The sequence below is a fragment of the Equus przewalskii genome, chromosome 16 (assembly GCF_037783145.1).
Source record: "Equus przewalskii isolate Varuska chromosome 16, EquPr2, whole genome shotgun sequence".
Taxonomy (NCBI): Eukaryota; Metazoa; Chordata; class Mammalia; order Perissodactyla; family Equidae; genus Equus; species Equus przewalskii.
In genome coordinates this window covers 9,762,705-9,785,467 of record NC_091846.1, presented here as the reverse complement: position 1 = coordinate 9,785,467, position 22,763 = coordinate 9,762,705, and the positions used below count along the sequence as shown (strand labels likewise).

The 22,763-nt window shown below is 38.2% G+C and overlaps 1 protein-coding gene across 5 annotated transcripts in view; it reads left to right on the top strand.

The window, feature by feature from the left end:
- HMGB1 (high mobility group box 1) overlaps nt 1–22,763 on the top strand; it is a 115,590-nt gene that overhangs the window by 22,535 nt on the left and 70,292 nt on the right. The window lies entirely within an intron of this gene.

Below are 22,763 nucleotides of genomic sequence, written 5' to 3'. Positions count from 1 at the left end.
TGCAGTTTAAATTCATTTAACTATAGTATATCAATATAATTGAGGTTTTAAACTGCCCTAGTTGTTGGGCTGCCTACAGTAGGACAGTATTGTGAAGCATAAGGTAAGCTCTGAATCTGATTACAAGTGGAATGTAGATTACTTAGAGGTTTTTTCTATTTCTCTCTTATTTGATATTGTTAATAGCAATTAAGAATTGACTGGGTTGTCTTAACTTTAAAAGTCCCTGTTGCTTTGCACAGAGCTTAGAGAACAGAATGCAAAGTGTTTCAAATTCCTTAGCACAGTATAGTATACAAAACTGCCAGGTGATTTCTTTTTAAAATCAAAATTGGTTGAATACTGGAAATTTTCTATTATTCAACCTTAAAATAGGTTGCTTTGTAATATGGCTTCTGCCTCCTCACTAGCCTCCTAGCCTGCCTCAGTCCACCTTGAACTTCATCTTCTAACAGTATTAAACAGCTTGAGATTTCCTTGCTCACATTTAACTTTCATAATTTAGGGTTGCACTACCCAGTCTCGTAGCCACTACCTACATGTAGCTGTTTAAATTTAAGTTTAAATTCATGAAAATTAAATTAAAAATCCAGTTCCTGCTGCACTAGCCACATACCAAGTCCTCAGTAGCCACATGTGACTAGTAGCTACCTTGTTGGAAGGTACAGATATCAGTATTCCCATCGTCACAGAAGGTTGTGCTGGCCAGTGCTTCCTTAAAGCCTTTCGTTGCGTCTGCCCACCACAGCTTCCTCTCCTTTCTTAGCTGTTTGAAGCCTGCTCATTCTTCAAGATTTATGTCATTGGTCATTTAAAGCAAGAAACATTTCCAGCCAGTCCTGTTCGTTCCCAATTTCTGGACCTTTATGTTTGCATTTTGCATTTATCGTTGGCACTTTATTATGAGAAAATTTAGATTTATATATATGTCTTCTCTTCTAGACTGTACACTGTTCAAATTTCACCTTCTAGATATTTCTTGAATTCATCCACTTCACTCTAAATATAGTGGAAATAGTATTGTCTTAGGAATCAAACAGGTATCATTTTGAATCCTGGCCCCTCCACCTTGTGAACTTAGCTTTAATTTTGTCAAGACTCAGTTTTTTATGTATGAAATAGAAATGGTAAACCAGGCATTCGGTTTTATTAGAGGTTGTTATGAATGAATTTTTGTGTCCCTCCAAAGTTCATATGTTGAAATCCTCATCCCCAGTGTGATGGTATTAGGAGGTGGGCCTTTGGAAGGTGATGAGGTTATGAGGGTGGAGCCCTCAGAAATGGGATTAGTTCTCCCATAAAAGAAACCACAGAGAGCTCTCTAGTTCTCTCTCCACCATGTGAGGATACAAGAAGAAGATAGCAATCTGCAGCCAGAAGAGGGTTCTCACCAGAACCTGGCCATGCTGGCACCCTGATCTTGGATTTCCAGCCTCCACAACTGGGAGAAATAAATTTCTGTTGTTTGTAAGCTCCCCAGTTTATGGGATTCTGTTTTAGCAGCATGAACTAAGGTAGTGATCATATATATATATATATATATGTATATATATTACTATATATATATATGTGATCAATATATATTCTTCATATATATATGTGAAGAAAAGAAAAATGTTATTTTTTAAAAGATAAAACTGTAGCATAGACGGGAAAACCTTGTAGTTTTTAAATGACCTATTTTTTCTTCTTTCTGATTTATTTTTAAACAATTATACATCCAGCCTCCTCAGTTCTTTGAGTTTCATGAAAAGAGGGACTCTCTAGTGAAAAAATTGGGGGGCTAGACAGATGCCCATTTGCAATCTGAAGAAGATTTCACAGTGTATTCTTACCAACCATGTACTTCATAGCTGATATGACCAACTATGTATCCGATTGTGGTTCTGACACTTCATCTTGGATATCTCCTGCCACCATCTTAATTCAGGCCCTCACAACTACGTAACCTTCTAGCGAACTTCCTGAACTCCAGGTTCTCCCTGTTTTAATCCATCCTCCATGCCAAATTTACAGATCTATGTGACTCCCTTGTCTAATTTTTTTAATCTTCTATTTCCTGTGTTATCAGTGTACCCCTTTGCCTCAACTTGAAGACCTTTAGTATCCAGGCTCTACCTTAACTGTCAAACCTTTTAACCATGTAGCTTCCAGTTACTTTTTTTAATACTACAGAGGCAGATCTTTCTTACTGTCCCACGAATATTCCATGTTCAGTCCTACCTCCTAGTTTTGAATTATGTTGTACCTCTGGTTGGAAATTGCTTTCCCTTGCTTGTACATGATCTACCTATCAATCTTTCAAGATCCAACTCATATCTCATTTTCATTAAGGTTTTCATGATTGTTTTAGTTTTCGAAATCTATCTTTTCTGTACCTCATAATTTATGAGTAATACATTATCTTTACTTAAGTGTATGTATGTAATATATATTGTCTTTCCATGTTACTACATAATATTTTTAATATTACGTTATCTCTTATTTTCTGTCTAATTTGTGTTAACGTTGTTTTTGTAAGAATAGATATTATACTCTGTTTCCTTTTTATTTGCCATTGCTGAGCACATCATAAATCTTTAAGATATATTTGTTTGTTAAATACATAGGAGTAGAAGGACATGTATGTCCTTTTCTAGGAATAGAAGACATGTATGACAGTATATGATGGTAATTTTCATAGGATTTTTGTTCTGCTCAGAAACATTGTTCATTATTTATTTATTTAGCATAGTTTGGAGAATAGCCTTCCACGCTCACACTTGCTTCTTTTCAGGACATTAGTCACCACTTACTGAGCTTCTAGAAAGAATGTTGTACTGGGAACTTAGTAGCTCCCTCATTATCAGTTTGTTCCTCAGAAATGTCTCTCTGTTAGTATTTTTCCAGAATCTTCTTTTCAAGATAAAAGGAAATCCTATCATGTTGTTGATGATAAGGAAGTGCTGTAGGAGTCGATATAATAATTGTCTTATAGGAATGAGTAGTTGCTTTTCGTGGCTATTTTGTACTATTAGTACTTAGCATTATAATGAACTGTATTAGGAGATATAAAAGAAATACCTGCACCCCAAAGACATTCTGGTAGATATAAATCAAAGTTTAATAAATTACTCACTGACAGGCCGGCCTGGTGGCGCAGCAGTTAAGTTTGCTTGTTCTGCTTTGGTGGCCCGGGGTTCACCAGTTCAGATCCCGGGTGCAGACCCACGCACTGCTTGTCAAGCCATGCTGTAGCATGTGTGCCACATATAAAATAGAGTAACATGGGCATGGTTGTTAGCTCAGGGCCAGTCTTCCTCAGCAAAACGAGGAGGATTGGTGGCAGATGTTAGCTCAGGGCTAATCTTCCTCCAAAAATTAAAAAATAGAATAAATTACTCACTGAAGGTAGTTGAACTTTGTTTAAAGACCCCACTAGTCTCATTCATATGCATATGAATATATATGAATATGTATATTTGAGAAATTCAGAAAACTAAATATTTCTAATTTAAAATTATAACTTGAATGGTAAACTTTGTAGTTAACTTAACCATATCATAACAAAAGGGCTACTGTTTATAAGGTAAATACAGTATTAAAATGCAAATACTGAATTTTTCGTGGCCTCACTTAAACCTCGCAACACTGAGATGATTATCCCTATTCTAGAGATGAAGAAACTGAGATTTAGGAAAGCTAACTTTCCCTAAAATCTGTCAGCCCATATATGATAGAAAAGATTTCAAAACCAAGTCTCTTGACTCCAGAATCAAGTCTTTTGACTTTAAGCCTCGTGCTTTTAATTATTATAGCTAAACCCACCGCCTGTGTATTATTAGAGGTATATATTGTACTTTGGAAATAGAAAGGACACTTTGCCCATCCTAGTTCAAAGGGTAAGTTAAAAGGGGAAAGGGGACACCTGGGAGTGCCAGGCAGTGGGGACAGCTTTACCAAAGGCATGAGGTATGAACAGTATGGTATGTATAATAGAAATATGGAAATTTATCAACTTTATTCATTTAGTATTACCTTTGTGATCATTTTGAACTAGGGAGTAACAAGAGCTATGGCTAGTGCCTTGTAGATAAAGGGCATGGGCTTTCGTCTAAGACAAAATTCTAATAACTCCTCTGTCATTACAGCTAGCTGACTTTGGGGAAGTTCTTCAGTCTGAGCGTTAGTTTCCTTATCTGTGAAATGGGGAAAGTATAATTGCCCTAACATTGTTAGGCTTACACGATATGCATAGGGAGAACACCACAGTAGAACATGAAGGTCGATACTATTGTGGCTAATTACTTAAAAATAGATTTAGTTCTGGGTGGCAGAAAACCCTAAATTACAATGACTTAGCAAGTTGGAAATTTATTTCTTTGACCACCTAAGACTGCGTAGTGATCCAAGACTGGTGTAACATCACAAGATATCAGGAAACTAAACTGCTGGCTGCTTCTTGTACCATTTTTTACCTCAAACTTGTGGGTGATGATGGTGGCATTTGCATTCCAGGTATCAGGATAAAGAAAGATATGAAAAAAAAGGAAAAACCATACCATGTCCTCTGTCTCTTTAGGGTTCTGAAGGTAACACATGACATTTACATGTCATTGGCTAGAACTTAATGACTCCTCTACACTTAGCTGCAAGAGAAGCTGTGAGAAATACAGTCTGATTATCAGCAGCCAATACTTTAATTGCCAGTATTGGAGCTAAAAACTTCATGACGATGTAAGACAGGAAAATCCTTTGCTACATACTATGTTTATAAGGTTATAAGATTATGATTCCTTTGGCACCAATATTGGTTTGGCTCTTTGTTTTTACGAAGAAATAATCCTAAATGGAACACACAGGGAAGCCCTAGTTTTAACAAAGTAGGGAAGTTATTACTTAATGTTGAACTCTGGTTAAAAAAAGTAATCCTGGGGCCGGCCCAGTGACGCAGCGGTTAAGTGTGCATGTTCCGCTTTGGCAGCCCAGGGTTCACCGGTTCAGATCCCAGGTGCAGACATGGAACCGCTTGGTAAGCCATGCTGCAGTAGGCATCCCACATATAAAGCAGAGGAAGATGAGCACGGATGTTAGCTCAGGGCCAGTCTTCCTTAGCAAAAAGAGGAGGATTGGCAGCAAATGTTAGCTCAGGGCTGATGTTCCTCAAAAATAATAATAATAATCTTACAGGGTACAATTTTTAAAGAAAATAAATTTAAATTTAACATTTTAATCACAATAATTAGTGAGAAAAGAAATCTTAGTAAATTTGTAACAATAAATACTTATCGGACAAGCATTTATTCAATATATGAATACAGAATAGTAATGTTATTTATTGGAGGAGGTAAGGACAGGTTTGGGAGAGAAAGTCAAGTTTTGTTGTGTTTTTTTTTTTTGAGGAAGATTAGCCCTGAGCTAACTACTGCCAGTCCTCCTCTTTTTTGCTGAGGAAGCCTGGTCCTGAGCCAACACCCGTACCCATCTTCCTCTACTTTATAGTGGGATGCCTGCCAAAGCATGGCGTGCCAAGCAGTGCCATGTCCGCATGTGGGATCCGAACCGGTGAACCCTGGGCCACCAAAGCGGAACACATGTGCACTTAACCACTGTGCCACTGGGTCAGCCCGTATTTTGTTATTTTTAACGCATTAAGTTTGAGTTGACCATTAAAAGTCCAAGTGAAGGGGCCGGCCCTGTGGCCGAGTGGTTAAGTTCGCACACTCCGCTGCCGCTGGTTCGGATCCTGGGCGTGGACATGGCACCGCTCGTCAGGCCATGCTGAGGCGGAGTCCCACATGCCACAACTAGAAGCACCCACAACTAAAATATACAACTATATACTGTATATATGTATAAATGTACTGGGGGAATTTGGGGAGAAAAAGAAAGAAAAAGATTGGCAACAGTTGTTAGCTCAGATGCCAATCTTAAAAAAAAAAGTCCAAGTGGATATGAAGTAGATCAATATTTTGAGAGCCTAGGAAAAAAAATCGGGATATAATAGTGTTTTCAGCGTATATATAGTATTGAAGGCATGGGACCAAATGAGATCATCCAGAAGTACAGTGAGGGAGAAGGGAATAGGTCCAGTCCTTGAGTTACTCTTAACATTTAGAGGCCAGAGAAAGAGAATCCAATAGAAGAAGTGACCAAAAAAGTACAACAGTAGTAGAGTTGGGTATCTTTAAAAGTCAAGAGTTTCAAGGAGGGAATTAACAGCTATGTCACATGCTTCTGTGAGATGGAGTAAGATGAGGACAGGGAATGTCCGCTGGATTTGGCAACATGCACATCATTGATGGCCTTCATAAAAGCAGTTTTAGTGGAAGAGTACTGAGATTTAACACCATATTGGAGTGGGCTAAGGGTAAGTGGATCAGAAAGAAACAATTCTCTTGAGAAGTTTTGCTGTCAAGAGAAGAGAAATGGGCGGACAGGTGGAGATGAGAAGGCACAGGACCGTTTTTCACCCTTAGGTTGGGATCGAATAGAACATATTTGTATTTTAATGGAAATGAGCTGGCAGTCAGTTTAAAATCTATAGATATTGGGGCTTTGTGATGTTAAAAGAGAGATTTATACTTTAAAAGTCCCTGCAGAATCAACTGTATAATTTTCTTTATACTGGACTTAAAGTTTTAGCATTGCATTGCTTTTTATAAATGAAAAAGAGCAGTGTTTTCTGTCTAGTCATGAATATATGTTGCTAGAGAAGCTTACATTAAAGTAAGCATTTTTAAAAGCTATGTACTTGCTAAAGCACTTTCCAATGTAATGCTTCTGGTTAACCAAAACAGTAATTATTTTTATTTATGCATTTGGAAAATACCTGCAAAATACCAATATTTAATTAATTACATTTCAAAGCATATGTGGGAAAGTGAAATTATCTAAGTAGAATGTTTCATAGCTGCTCGATAAACAAATTTCTGTTAAGCACTGCTATGTTCCAGGCACTGTTTTAGGTGCTGATGATACAAGAGTGAGATGGTCTCTGCCATCAAGGAATGCTTACATTTTAGGAGGTGGGAGGAAGACAACAATCTCATACTACTTAGTATAGTACTAAGTACTAAGTGCTTGGTAAACTACAACTTAGTACTTGCGCAAATACTATGAGGAACATAAAATGGAATAATAATAGAGAGTGACTGGGATAACTACTTTTGATAAGTAGTCAAGAAAAGCCATTTTGAGGTGACCTTTGTGTTATGGCTGAATAATGGTTGAAGGAGTTTCAGAGAAAAGAGCAAGTGTAAATGTCCTGAGGCAGGATTGTGTTTGGCTGATAAAAGGAAGATAAGAAGGCTAGTGTGACTGGAATATGGAGTAACCCAGGAATAGAGTAGTAGGAGATGTTCAGAGAGTTAGGTGGGATTATTTGAGTTTTGTTTGACTAGGGTAAGGAACTTGGATTTGTTTTTGTTTTTTTTTTTAATAGGAATCCATTGAAAGGTTGTAATCAGGGAAGGGACGTGGTTATATTTGTGCTTAGAAAGACCAGTCTGAATGCTGTGTGGAACAGAGGCAAGAAGACTCATTATGAGGCATTTATAGTAGTCCAAGTGAGAGATTATGATAGTTTAGACTAAGGTTGTAACAGTGGGGATGGGGAAGAATGGTTAAATTCAGGATATACTGATGGATTGGATGTGGGATGTGAGGGAAGGAGAATCATCATATTCAGCAGAAACGTTTGTTAAGTACCTGTCCTGATGTAGTGCCATGTTGGGTAACAAATAGACAAATTGATTTAAGCAGCTATGTCCCTTTCTTCTTGGACAGTGCTTCTTCATCACTTCTTCCATTTTGGTGGTTTTTAAAGCCACCTAAATGATATCATAAAATTAATTTTCTTTCTAGTTAAAAAATAATGTATTTTTCAAACAATTTTTTAAAGGTTTTGATTGCAAAATGAAAGAAACAAGGATAAATTGTGCCAAGTCCAATAGAGGCCATTGTTTTATCAACATTCCTGTATGTTTTCTTGTTTAGGTGTCCAGCTCCCAGCGCACTGAAACATACCACATAAAGGCTTCCACAGTTCTGAACCCCCCACCTCTCTTACTCGTGTCATGTCTTGTTTTGCTCTACCGCCTCGCTGTTGACTCCAGATTTGACGCCCATTTGTTCTGGGATGATATGGTGATTCTGTTGAAAATGATAAAACACTCCCTTCAGCAAGTCCTAAGGCACTTTTTCTCCCATCTCCCTCCCCCACCTTCCCAGAAGATCTTGAGGCTTATTGAAGAAAGCACTCTTTGCCAAGGAGAACCATCTGTAGAAGCATAGTTAACAGATTATATACATAACTGAGCACTTGTTCACATGTTGAAATGGACTCAAAGCTTCTTACTGCAGAAAATTCTGACTTTGCCTGCAGGTGTCTCCCTCCTCGTTGAGTTAAGATGGCCTTATATCAAAGCAAGAGTCCTGATCAGAAATCTCAATTTCCATTATAGATTATTAGCCTTATAACCTGCTTATCTGGCTTGAAGACATGTGGTTCTGCTCTTAATCAGCAATGTGCAACACTTATACTCTCCAAGGATCAGCAAACTTTCCGTAAAGGATTTGTTATGGACTGAATGTTTTTGTCCCCCAAAATCTTTATGTTGAAATCCTACCCTGCAATGTAATGGTATTAGGAGGCAGGGCCTTTGGGAAGTAATTAGGATTAGATGAGGTTATGAGGGTTGAGCCCTCATAAATGGGATTAGTGCCTTTATAAGAGTCAAAAGAGAGCTTGTGTTGTCTCTCTGCCCTTCACTCTGTGAGGATACAGCAAGAAGTCAACCATCTGCAGCCGGGAAGAGGGCTCCCCCCAGAACCTGACTGTGCTGGCACCCTGATGTTAGACTTCCAACCTCCATTATTGTGAGAAATAAATTTCTGTTGTTTGTAAGCCACTCAGTTTATGGTATTTTGTTATAGCAGCCTGAGCTGACCAATACAGGGTCAGGTGATAAATATTTTAGTCTTTGTAGGCCATACAGCCTCTCCCACAACTACCCAACTCTGCTCTTGTAGTGCGAAAGCAGTCCTTGACAATCCAAAAATGAGTGGGAATGGCTGTGTTCTAATAAAACTTTATTTACAAAAACCAGCAGTGGGCAGCATTTGGCCCATGAGCCATTGTTTGCTAAACCTTCTCTAGGCCTTTGTTAGACGAACGGTTATACTGTTTAGCTATCTGTGCTATTTATGGAAGGTGATTAGAAGGAGCCATCATATGTCCACTTCTCTAACTAATCTAAATCATAAGATTCAGTTCTTGGATTTGATTCCCTCTTTTTTTTTTTTTTTTTTTGAGGAAGATTAGCCCTAAGCTAACTGCTGCCAGTCCTCCTCTTTTTGCTGAGGAAGACTTACCCCGAGCTAACATCCATGCCCATCTTCCTCTACTTTATATGTGGGACGCCTACTACATCATGGCATGCCACGCGGTGCCATGTCCGCACCCAGGATCCGAACCGGCAAACCCTGGGCCACTGAAGCGAAATGTGCACACTGAACTGCTGCACCACCGGGCCAGCCCCTGATTCTCTCTTGTTTGTTGAAAAAAAATTTTGTGTGTGTTAGGCAGGTAGACATACTGCTGTAAGTCTGCTTTGTCTACAATAGAAATGCCAAAGAGGAAGAATGTCTTTATGTAGCCAGTGGTTTCTAGGGAAAGGGTGTTTCGATTATGATGATCAGTGGTGATTAGCTGCATGGAATACGTAAAGACAACCTATTCTTGTCTTTATACATATCGTTGTCTTTATCAAGACAACATCAAGGGTGAAACATGATAGAAATCCTTGAAAAGAGCCAACTTTACTCTTTCTTGCCTCTTTAGGTGTCATTTAGTCTCTAATTTTATTCGGCTAATAGTTGGTAAATGTATGTTATGTGCAAGCCCTAGTGCTAGTAAATGTCTCCTGAGGAAAAAATGCCTAATATAAATGATTGGTATCTGCTTTCCTGCATGTATAGCTCATTCCCTGGCATGTAGGAGCAGCTCAATACATATTTGGGCTGAATTAATATCTCCTATTATAAATCAATAAATTGATATTGTTTGTAAATTACTCTCTTAGGGATTCAGTTAGCGTGAATCAATGGATTAGTTGATAAACAAAACAAGTCAAAGGTACTGTCCAGCCATGAATCCAAGGTGATTCCAGATAGCCTGTGATGTCTGAAGATTTTAACAAGGTTGCTGAAATCTCTCATCCTTTCTCCTACTGCCACATGACAGCACTGAAATATGCAAAAGGAAGCGATTGAGTTAAATCAATATGATAGACTCATTTAGGAAAAGAAGAAAGAGCTAATTTTGGGATTAGAACTAGGTGGAAATTTGCTGGCTAATAAAGCAGAGCTAATATTTCTTTTGGAACACCTACTAAGTTTCTGGTTTCTGGTGCTGTACTAGGACTTTTTTAAATGAAAAACTCTGTGGAATTGTAGTTATTTCTTTTTACAGATGAAAAACTGAATCCAAAGAGACGTAATTTATTTGAGAGAAGCCCTCTTTTCTCACTGTCTTTTTGTCAGAAAGAGGGGGAAAGAATAGATGGAAAAGAAAAACTTGTCAACAACTATAATAAAGATGATTGGTGCCACAAGAGAAATATGAAGACAAATAGCTGTAAAATAGCAATGCAATCATAGAAATATCTACAAACAAAATATAGTTATGCTGTTACCAAAATACAAAGTGCTGTGTGAGCCTAGAAGAGAAATTAGTTCCAGTTGGAGGTAGGAGTATTTGGCAAGCTTTCACAGAGGAAGTGACTTTTGAGTTGAACTTTGAAGAATATCCCACTGCCGTCTTGGACATCTCAAATCCACTGTGTCCATTGGTATATTCATTATTTTCCCCTTTCCCCACCTATACCAGACCTACATCTGATAGTCTTGAACATGATTACTGATGTTACCTTCACCCCTGGATCCTTCCTTTTGGGAAATGCTAGAATCATTTTACTTCCTCTCTTTCTCCTCCGATATTGGTTTGATCACATAGTTCCCATGAAGTTTTGAATAGCTGACAGTTTTTTTACAATTGATGTATTTTGTGCATAATCAAAAGCTTATCAAAAATATTTGAGTATATCAGCCTACTAATTACACGTTTTAAATTTTGTTACATTGTACACAAAAATGTCATATTTTGAAACAATTCACTTATTTTTTTCCACATTGGAAAAATACTATTCTGATATTTAAATAATGTACAGGAAATCATAAATAAGTTACTATTATAGAGAAGCTATCCTGGTATGCAGTCATGACAGTATTTTTGTTTTAAATAATACTATCCTTCTCTGAATATATTTCTTTTAATTTGTCCTTATCTCTACAGAACCATAAAATTTTAGCACTACTCTAGAATTTCTAGACAGTAATACAGTTTTGCTGCCATTTGGAGGAGCCTGCATCACAGAGTAATGAGGAGATGAGTCTGACTTGCAAAGATGACTTTGAAGTTCAGACCCCCCAGAAGAATTCTTAGTCAAAGTCCCATAATTAATGAATTGTGTCTTCTAGATTTCTCTAGTACTAAATCCAATGGAAGTTACAGTTATAACTATTTCGTAGTGATTCAAAGATATTCTTACACCACTGAAACAATAGATATTCTGAAAACTGAAAGTGAAACTGTCAGCCCTTGGCATTTATAGTTAACAAACTACTTAGAGTTTTGTTGATAGGTATCTAGGTAATTGTGAGATTAAACCAAGAGTATGGGAAGCCTCTGAGCTTTCCTAATGAAACTGTTTAAGTTTTGTTAAAATCAGTGAAGCATAATCATGGTCTCTTTTAATCCAATTTCTTAAATAATATCTATAAATACTTAATCTCTGGAGTGGTTTTAGGAGTTAGGGGAGACAGAAGTGTATGAAAATTTCATTCACTTTCTCCTTAGACCTTATGCCAGAGTTACTAAGAATTAACAAAGTTCATTGATATGAGACTCTGATGCCTTGCTCTGGTGAAATACTAGAAAAATGTTTTAAGAAGTAAAAGGCAGATATAAGAGTTAAAGGATATTTCAGTTAATTAACAGAGTTGCATTAAATAATCTTACCATGGTTGTGAAGTCTTGAATTCTAATTTTGCTTTTGCTAGTATATGCTAATTAGATATTTTAATTTAAAAATTTTTGTAATAAACAGCCCAATTTCTGTCAATAAGATGGAGAATTTGTATTTAGAATTGCCTTCAAAATTAAGTAAATTCTTATACCATTACAAAATGTAACTAAATGGTCTCTAAAGGCCAAGATGAACACTTTATCTCGGATATGTCCTTGAGTCTGTTGCTGACGTGTATGAGGAGAGAAGCGTAGTTCCTAATTGGAGTATTTATCAACACCACTTATCCCTAATACTCATGAACAGTCCTGAAATTGTTTCGTACCTGGTAACATCACATTCATCCTTTACGCTTTAACTCAAAGTCAGTTCTTTGAAGTCATGCTTACTCTCACATCATAAACTTGCACAACTAGGCCTCAAGCTGTTTTATTTCCTCCCCAGTAATATCTGCTCTTCAGGTATATATTTATACAGAAACAGCCTCAGATGTAGTCCTCATGGTCCATACAGCTAAAGACTTATGATACATTAAATTTACTGAGAGCAAATATAAACAGTTTTCCATTAAGTTATTTTTAAATATATAACTCATTACAATTGTTGGAATATAAATATTAACTACTATTACTATAATATAAAAACAATATAAAATAATAGTTGCAAAACATAACTCAAATTTATTAATTTTTGTTACTAATCTTAAACTGTTTTCATTCTTTGCTTAGACAATCCTAGTTTTCTCCAGACTGAATAGATTTAAATGTTTTTCATAAACCTGTTTGTGGCTTCAAAACCACTAGATACTATGCCATCTATTAAAAGTAGAGTTTTATTCTTGAGCTTAATTGTCCATAAAAGAACTTAGTTGTTTTTTGCTAATCCTGGAAGAGTGCTTTCCTACACTTCTATTACTTCTGTAAGTTATCAGACTTCCTACATTGTTTTTTCCTGCTGTAATCAAAAATAAAACAATACAGAATAAAATGTCTATATATGTCAAAAATTTCTTTACGACTGTGCATTTCTAGTCAGAACAAGATTTTTTTTACCACCTTCCAGCTATTCTTACTCTTTCAAATTTGAATTTATAAAAATGTAATTTATGATGAATACACACATTCAATGAGGCTGACTTTTGAACAAGACTATTTTTAAAGAGCCTATGATACTATTTTTTGAGAATTAATTTATATGGAAAATCTTACGAGGATGTGAAAATGAAAATTGCGTTTATTTATGAGGGAATCGCATGAAATCAGAGCTCCCCCAGAAAATATGGAGCATATTATCATCTCTGTGGAGCATGGGCTTTGTCTGTTTGATGTGTCTTGATAGAGTACCTAGCACAGTGGCACAAGAAGATAGACATTTAATAAAAGCTTTTAATAATCAGGACATGGACTTCCTTTGATATGAAGAAGTGACCGAAACTGCTTTTATTCTTATTGTCCCTAAAAGTGTAGGAAACAGCATTGAATACAGTGCTTGAACAAGAAAGCTGCACACAAAATCAGAAGTACACCATGTAAGAAAGTCAAGATTTAGAGGCCCAATTACATGAAGGATATGTAAGTAGGCCCCACATGTCAGTGTGTAGATGCAAATTGATTAAGTTAAGCACTGACTGAAATTGCTTTCTGAAAGCTAAGTAATCATAAAATAAGATGCAGAAGTTCAAAGTGAAAAAGTTACCTTAGACTAAGAGTAAAGTGAGAACCCAATTGTATGTTAAAGCAGTTTTGCACACTTTAAAGTTTTCACTTACATCTAGGAATTCACCAGGGATTGTTTTAAAGAATGAGAATTTGAATCATTTATCACTTGCCTTAATATAGTGTACTTGTTTAAATGGACGAGTTGCTTCTACACAATGCCTCAGACTTCTTTTTCACTCCTGCTCTGCTTGTGAGTCATCAAGACCAGGGTGCTGTCCTTCACATACCAGGAAAATGCTGTTGACCCATTGTCTTAGTCTGCTCGGGCTGCTGTAACAAATTCCCACAGGCAGGGTGGGTTAAACTACAGACATTTATTTCTCACAGTTCCGGAGGCTAGAACTCAGATCAGGGTGCCAGCATGGTCGGGTTCTGTAGAAGGCCCTCTTTCTGGTTTACAGACTGCTGTCTCTCTGTATCCTTACATGGCAGCGGGAGAGAGAGATCATCTCTCTCATGTCTCTTATAAGGGCACTAATTCCATGCATGAAGGCTCCACCCTCATGACTTAATTACCTCCCAAAGGCCCCACCTCCAAATACCCTCCCATTGGGTATGACATATGAATGTGGGGTGAACACAAACCCACATTATCCTGAAATGCAGTGGATTTGTAATCGTCTGTTTTGCTTTATCCTGTCTTCCTTCTAATTAAGCCCATGCATTTATAAACTTCTTGGCAGATTATTAGAGAACCATGGATGGCTATAGACTCTTCTTAAACCATCTTAGTTTTCCCTAGACTTGAGCAAGGATGAGCAAACATGCAGAGATGAAATGCATGACCTTTGGCCTCATTAACACAAGAACTGATTCAGCTTTTAAAGTACATAAATTTGGTTTTGGTGTCTTAAAGCATTCTTTTATATTTCTTCTCTTCTTTTTCTCCCCGCTCCACATCCTTCTCCTATCTCGTGACCTATGCTTTCTGCTCTTTATCCATCAAAGCACCCTCTGAAGGCAATATAGGAAAGGCATTACAGTCAGGCATCATTTAACAACAGGGATATGTTCTGAAAAATGCATCATTAGGCAATTTCGTCATCGTGTGAACTTCATAGAGTGACTTACACAAACCTAGTTGGTACAGCCGACTACACTCCTAGGCTGTATGGCACTAATCTTATGGGACCACCATTGTATATGCGGTCCGTCGTCGAACAGAACGTCGTTACACAGTGCATGACTGTATAGTAATTAAGAGAGGCTTTGGAAATCATGCTCAGAATAGCTCATAACCTGGCTCTCCCGCTTAGTAAATATATCATCTCAGACTAGTGAGGCAATTAACGACATTGCTTTCTCAGTTTTCTCATCTGTAAAATAGGAATAATGCCTACCTCATAGAATTCTGTAGAAGTTAAACAAGATATTGCATTTAGGATGCTTAGTACACTGCTGAGCATATAGAAATGCATACTAAATAGTGAAAAATGAAAAAGGAACTAGACTTGTGTACAGCGAAACTGCTGCATTTAACTTATCAGATAGTGTGAAAAATTCACTTTTTTAACAGAGTATAAGAACATAATCTCTAAATATGAAATTAGGAATACTACACAGTTGGTTGAAAAAGCTTTGTTTTAAAAGAGCTTATCCCAGCACCCCTATAATCGTAAGCATATGCCTGTTTTGCTGAATACAGAACTACAGACCTTTATCAACTTCTTTTTGCTACTTAAGACTTGGCTATGTCCTTGGATGAACTATTTTTTACTTTTTTACAGTGAATTAGTCTCCTAATGCTGCCACAACAAACTACCCACAAACTTAGTGGCTTAAAACAACATAAATTTATTCTTCACAGTTCTGGAGACCAGAAGTCCAAAATCAAGGTGTTGGCAGGATGGTTCCTTCTGGAGGCTGTGAGGGAGAAACCGTCCCATGCCTCTTTTCTAGCTCTGGTTGTGGCTGGCATTGCTTCGCATTGCTAGGCTTGCAGCTGCATCACTCCAATCTCTGCCTCTCTTTTCACATGGCCTTCCCCCCGTGTCTATCTCAAACATCCCTCTGCCTTTCTCTTATAAGGATGCTCATCATTGGATTTAAGGCCCACTTTAAATCCAGGATAGTCTTATGCAAGATTCTTAATTTAATTATATATGCAAAGACTATTTTTCCAAATAAGATCACATTCACAAGTTCCAGGGTTAGAAACACGGACATACCCTTTGAAGGACCACTGTTCCACCACTGTGTGAGAGAGAGAACCACAATCTGAGGACGAGAGGATGAACTGGTAAAGGAAGACTATACCTTCTGAAGATTCCACCCAGTGGGAATATTAGAGCTTCACCACCAGTGTTGTCCTGGGACCACTGAAGATTAATTTTCTAGGTATAATTAAGCCTCTGCCCAATGGGCAAGTCTTCATCTTCAGCTGCAGGGGAACTGCTGTTAGCATTTGTCCAGTTTTCTTTTTCCAGTATGTCAATGCTACCTAGTTTCTGGAGCCTATTAACTCTATCTGGGTAAAGAACAAGCAGTGAAGCTAGAAGTACGTCCTTGTGGTTTGGGCTTGAGAGCAATGATGGAATGTTCTAAGAAGCGCCAGCTAAAGAAGACATCAATAGCTATTATGAGTACCTGTTAGCCTCTTCAATCACTTCACCACCATCACCCCCTTTCAGCAAGAATTTACCACGCATCAAATGTGTGTAACTGGAAATTTGGTTAACAAGTAAATAAGTGGAGGGGATTAGTATTCTTGACATTTTTGGTTTTGTTCTGAATGGAGCACTGGAAATTGGCTACAAGGGCTGAATAAGGAAAGATAAGGAAATCACCTAATTTTATTCATCACAATAGTTTCACTTGTGACTGGAAAAAGGACGGTACTAATACAGGGCCCTTTGCCTGAGACTTAGAATTTGATCCTGGTAGCTCTACCTAAAATGGTTTGGAGTGGTAGGTCTAGTTCAAGAAAACTGAGGCTGGTAGAGAGTTGCAACACTGTCAGGTAAAACTTTCTACCAATATGCATAGCAAGCTGCCCATAAAAATAGTGAGTATTGCACAGATTTTTAAAAACAGAACTCATTTGTTTGTCAGCTAGCCTCAAAGTTAATTACTACGTTATTCCTTTTTGCATCTGTGGTTCTTATCACAGTGCCTATTAGGAGATGTTTAATCAGCCAGTTATTTAGTACATTCCGTCACTGCTCACCCTTTTAAGTTGCTATAATTGATTTCCATAAAGATCAAAATATTGAGAAAGTAAGTGACATGATCTAAATGCTGGATTAAGTAGGCACAAACTCTTTATTTTTCAGAATAACTTCCTGTTGTCTTGGTAAAAAGAAATAAATGCATGGTTTCAAGGAGAAAATTTTGTTGGTATAAATCAGATCAAGGTATTACTGCTTCAGAACAGGGGTCAGCAAACTATGGCCAGTTGGCCGGACCTGGTCTACTGCCTGTTTTTGTATGGTCTGCAGGCTAGAAGTAGTTGTTACCTTTTTAAATGGAAAAAAAACAAAAGAAGAAGATTATTTCATGACACATGAAAAGTATACGAAATTTAGACATTTCAGGGTCCACAAATAGAGTTTATTGGAACACAGCTCATTCATTTATGTATTGTTTATGGCCAGTTTCGCCCTACAATGGCAGAGTTGAGTAGTTGCAGTAGAGACATATGTGGTCCAGAAAGCCTAAACTAAATTCTGTCTGGCCCCTTTATAGAAGAAGTCTGTTGACCCCTCCTATAGTGCAGTGTTTGTCAAAATGCTGATTTTTGAACTTCAGAATGTTGAGGACTTGAGTTTGTCCCCACAATCTGTAGTTTGACCACAGGAAATTAGGGGTGCATTGTATCAATTGGCTGCCAGGCTTTCCTCCTGTGGACAGAGGGCAGTGCACAGGCACTTGTAAGCTGGGCAGACACTCGGCAGAGTTCAGCAAACGGCCAAATAGAGCTCGGCGGGCAAGCCAAGGAATGGTCTGAACAGGACACTGCCTCCGACACCACTGACATTGAACTCTCAATGCCACCTGTGGTGGGAATTATTTCTAAATTGTCCTTGCATCTTTGCAACTTAGCCTCCAGGATCTTGGCCCTGGAAGGAAGTTTCTGGTTGGCCAGACTTAGACCACATGCCCACACCTAGTTGTTAAGAGTATAGGAGAGTGAGGTACTCATTCTAATTTGCTAATTTTCAACCCATCAATCCCACTATCATGCACAAAGAGGAGATTCCCCCAAATGAGAAACCATTCTAGGCAGCTACAGGATATAAATCAAATGTCTTCTACACCTTTGCCACTCTAAGTGTGGTCCAAGGACCAGCAGTATTGGCATCACCTGGGAGCACGTTAGACATGTAGCCTCTCAGGCCCATTCCCAGACCTACTGAAACAGATTCCGAATTTTAACAAGAACCCCAGGTGATATGTATGTGCCTTAAAAATTGAGATCCAAATTAAGTCCTAATTTGGCAGGATTTCAGGCAATATGAAGTGAAAGGAAATATTCGAACAGTTCAGGGGCATATATTTTTGGCCCTGGGTGGCTACCCATAAACATGACAGCTCTGCCTGAGAACCTGCTCCCACAAGTTGTGCCTGCTTTTCGGTTTCATTCTTTCTTAGACTCTCAGATTTAACACCTCCAAAATTACAGCATTTCTCATGGCAGTGCACTAGGAGCCCTGACAGTGAAGGTGGACAGTGGGAGAGCTGGATTTAGATATATGGGTTGTTTATAGATGATGGCTTGCCTATGTGGGTCACAGGGCCAAATAATATTTTAAAGGACCAAAGGTGAGCTGTTGACCTAATATAAATTCAGAAATGGAAGCTTAGTTTGAACCCAGTCGTGGGTATGACTTAGTATGTTCCCATCTCAGTCGCTTATTTTGTAATGTTTTTTTTATGATTGGCACCTGAGCAAACATCTGTTGCCAACCTTCTTTTTTCACTTCTTCTCCCCAAAGCCCCCCAGTACATAGTTGTAATAGTTGTATATTCTAGTTGTAGGTCCTTCTGGTTGTGCTATGTGGGACGCTGCCTCGGCATGACCTAATGAGCCGTGCCATGTCTGCACCCAGGATCCGAACTGGCGAAACTTTGGGCCGAAGCAGAGCATGCAAGCTTAACCACTCGGCCATGGGGCTGGCCCCTATTTTGTAATTTTTATATAACTTACATGACCTACCTGGGCCAAAATTTTCTTATCTCTAAAGTGGGGTTAATAATAGGAGAGAGAATCTATGTAAAGGAGATACCACAGTGCCCAGCAAGAACTTTATACTCCATTAATTATAGCTATCATTTGTTTTAATTTGCTACTTAGGAGACCATGTACTTTATGCGTTAGTTAACCAAAGTGTTAGAACTTACTAACTCATTTGAAATAGAATTGTTACAACTACTAATGCTGAACGATCTGTGCTGAGTTTTAGGGTTACAGATTGTCAGGCATTCCACTTCTGTTTCTGCCTCCATTTCTGTCACCATGAGGCATCACAGAGTACACAGAGTAGAGTTGCTTATACCATCAGTTCAAATTGACCTGATGGTCAGTTTGATAAATTGCGATCATGAATATTAGAGGGATAAAAGTACGTATTTGAAAAACTGCTGAGTGTTCTAAGTGTATTCTTTAAATATGACTTGTGGAATATTGCCACTACTGACCACAGTAGAAAAATCTCAACAGAACCTTTCTGCAGGACAGAAATGATTACTCTCAGTTATCATAAACCTACTAAAATATACTTCAACAATCTTTAGAACTGAAGAAAAACAAATCTTTGCAAACACAGGGCAGTGGTTGGTATCTTAAGCATGTGCTGTCCTTAATCATTTGCCTACATTTCCTTCTAGAATCTATCACCTCAGTAAAATTGATCCTTAAAAAAAAAAAGTGTGAATTGAATTTATTTCCACAGCTAAAAGGTTTTGGGCACAATGCCCCTGAAGTTATTAAAATAAACTCTTTATTGAAAAGCAAGATAGGCTTTCCAGTTGCTATTTTAATTTTTATTGCCTTGTAAATTAAAGAGGAATGCAGTTATTGAATAGAATGCCATCTAATAAACCTTAAAAAAGTTGATAATAAATGAACTGGATACATAAAGTCAGCAGTGAGATATCTTTATCCTTAATTGATTAATACACTTCTCCTACGTAACATTTGTGTCAAAGACATCTCTAACATGAAGGTCCTGGGTTACTTTTGGCTAGAATCTAAATGTAGTTTTGCAGAGAAATAACTCTAATGGCCTTTAAAGCACATAATGTACCAAATTAAAGAAAATGTTTTAATATTGATAGTCAGACAACATTAATAATAATGGCCAGGCAGTGTAGGGGGACACCCTATCAGAAATTATGTAGGGATTTCCCCCATTCTTTAAATGAGAGAACTTCTAGATGCTTCTATAAATGCAGGAACCGATTTTGACCTTGAAGCAAATCTTTGTTGTTCTGGTAAAACATGCTTGAGTAACTGTCCTTACAATGTGCAGCTAGTAGACTTCCTGCTGTCACTGTTATGTGGAGCCTTAAGCACTGTCCTCTGGAGGCTGACACCTTATTTATTCCCCAAACTGTGTAGAACATACAACCCAGTTATAACTCTTACATAGCGTGATCATTATTAATGCTTCCTCTACTCCCTTTCCTCTTTTGGAGCTAATCTCTTATGGTTTACTGATCTTACACCTTCTATAAACCATCTTAACCATAACCCTTTTGGAATCCTCTAGTTTAGATACTAACAGAGGAAACCAGAAACTTTCTCCTTGATTTGCTCCCTGTCCGTCATCAAGGCCAAGCCCCTGCCATTGCAGTAGTAATGATAGCAGCCAATCCAGGGGCAATTCTATCATCTTTAAATGTGTTGGCCATATCCTGACCCCAGCGTCTCCAAGAATGAGGTCTGTCTTCAGGATCTATGAACTCCATGCCACCAACATTTAAACAGGCTTAAGTATCTTCTTTTTTTTTTTTTTTTTTTTTTTGAGGAAGATTAGCCCTAAGCTAACTGCTGCCAATCCTCCTCTTTTTGCTGAGGAAGACTGACCCTGAGCTAACATCCATGCCCATCTTCCTCTACTTTATATGTGGGACGCCTACCACAGCATGGCTTGCCAAGTGGTGCCATGTCCGCACCCAGGACCCGAACCAGTGAGCCCTGGGCCGCCACCGAAGCAGAACGTGCACACTTAACTGCTGCACCACCCGGCCAGCCCCTGTTCTATTTTATTAAAAAAAAAAAAACTCATCCTCAGCTGCACATTCCTTTCTAGCTATTCCTTTTTCTTTCATAACCACACTTCTTAAATGTCTTAGAAGAATGGTCTACGCTCTGTTTCCACTCACACACTTCTCACTCTCTTCTCAATCTTCAACCCAACGTCTTCTGTCTTCTTTCCTCCTACTTCACTGACTTTGCTCTAGACAGGATTGTCAGAGATTTCCTTGTCACCAATTGGTTGATATTTGGCAGCAGTCTCACTGTTATTCACTCATCCTTCCTTTTGGAAACAGCATCTTACCTTGGTTTCCCTGAGTCCACCGTCCTACCTCTCTGGTGACAGTTGCTCAGTCTCCTTTGCAAGCCTCTCGCATTCCCACCACTGCCCCACTTAATGTTTGTGCTCCTCCAGGACTTCTGGTCCTTTTTCTCTTCCCATTCAACAGACACAGGCTGTGTAATCTCAGCTACCTCTATGATTTTAATACCAGCAGACTGAGTTGCTTTCTCACTCTTCCAGACAAGGAAGCCATTGACCATTCCCACCCCTGTGAAATACTCTCTTCTTTTGGCTTCCATGATTCCAGAATGCCTTGATTTTCTTCCTGTTTTCTTTGGCAAATATTTATGAGTCATCTTAAGTCTGTCACTTTCCTACTTAAAGCACTTTAGTTATTTGAATTCAATATGAATTACAAATCCTATGATTATCTGGCTCCAACCTACTTCTCTAGAGGCTTCCTGCCTCACGCTAGCTCTAGCTATCCTCATCTTACCGATCTTTCATTTCTTCAAACACCTTGCTCTGTTTTCTCTTGCTCATATATATAACAATATGACCTAAAGCCAGTTCTGATTTGTGAGCTCCAGCCTCTGCTGATCTAAGTAGTTATTTCAAATTTCCGTCACTCTTCAGATCCTTTGATATTTTATCACTACTCTGTCTTCTGGCAGTTGACTTTCCCACTTTCTTCACAGAAAAAAAAGGGGCGGGGTGGAAATGAGGCCATCATGACAGAATTTCCTCAGCCTCTTCCTTAACACTTACAAATTTACCCCCATGGAAACCTGTCCATTCTTCCTTATTTTCTGTCCCAGGGTAAGAAATGTGCTTGCAAGCCCAATCCAGTCACTTCCCAACTTTTGAGGAATGTGTTCGAACTTCTCTGTTGATATTGGCTTTTATTTCAAGTAGTTTCATCCAACATTATACTCTTATACTTCTTGGAAAAAAACCGTCCCTTGACTCCACATTTCCTTCTCGCTACTGACCTAGCTCTGCTTCCCTTCAGATTCAAGTTTCTTGAAAGAGTGGCCTGTAATTGGATATCCCCACTTCCTGTTTAATTCCTCAACCCACTGCAGTTAGCTTCTGTTCCCAAAACTCTGATGAAATAGTTCTTCCTAAGTTGCCAATAAGCTTCCTGTTTGCCAAAACCAATGGACAGTCTTTTATCTTTATCTTTCATTGTGTCTTTGTGATACAGTAGTCCCCCCTTATCTGCAGGGAATACAATACATTCCAAGACCCCCAGTGGATGCCTAAAACTGTATAGTACTGAACCCTATGTATACTATGTTTTTTCCTATACATACATACTATGATAAAGTTTAATTTATAGATCAGGCACAGTAAGACATCAACAACAACTAATAATGGAACAATTATAACAATATACTGTAATAAAAGTGACCGTTGATCTTAGCAACCTCAGCATACGATTTTTTTCCTTTCCTTATTAAGTCGCAAACTTTCACCTTTTCACTTAAAGGAAG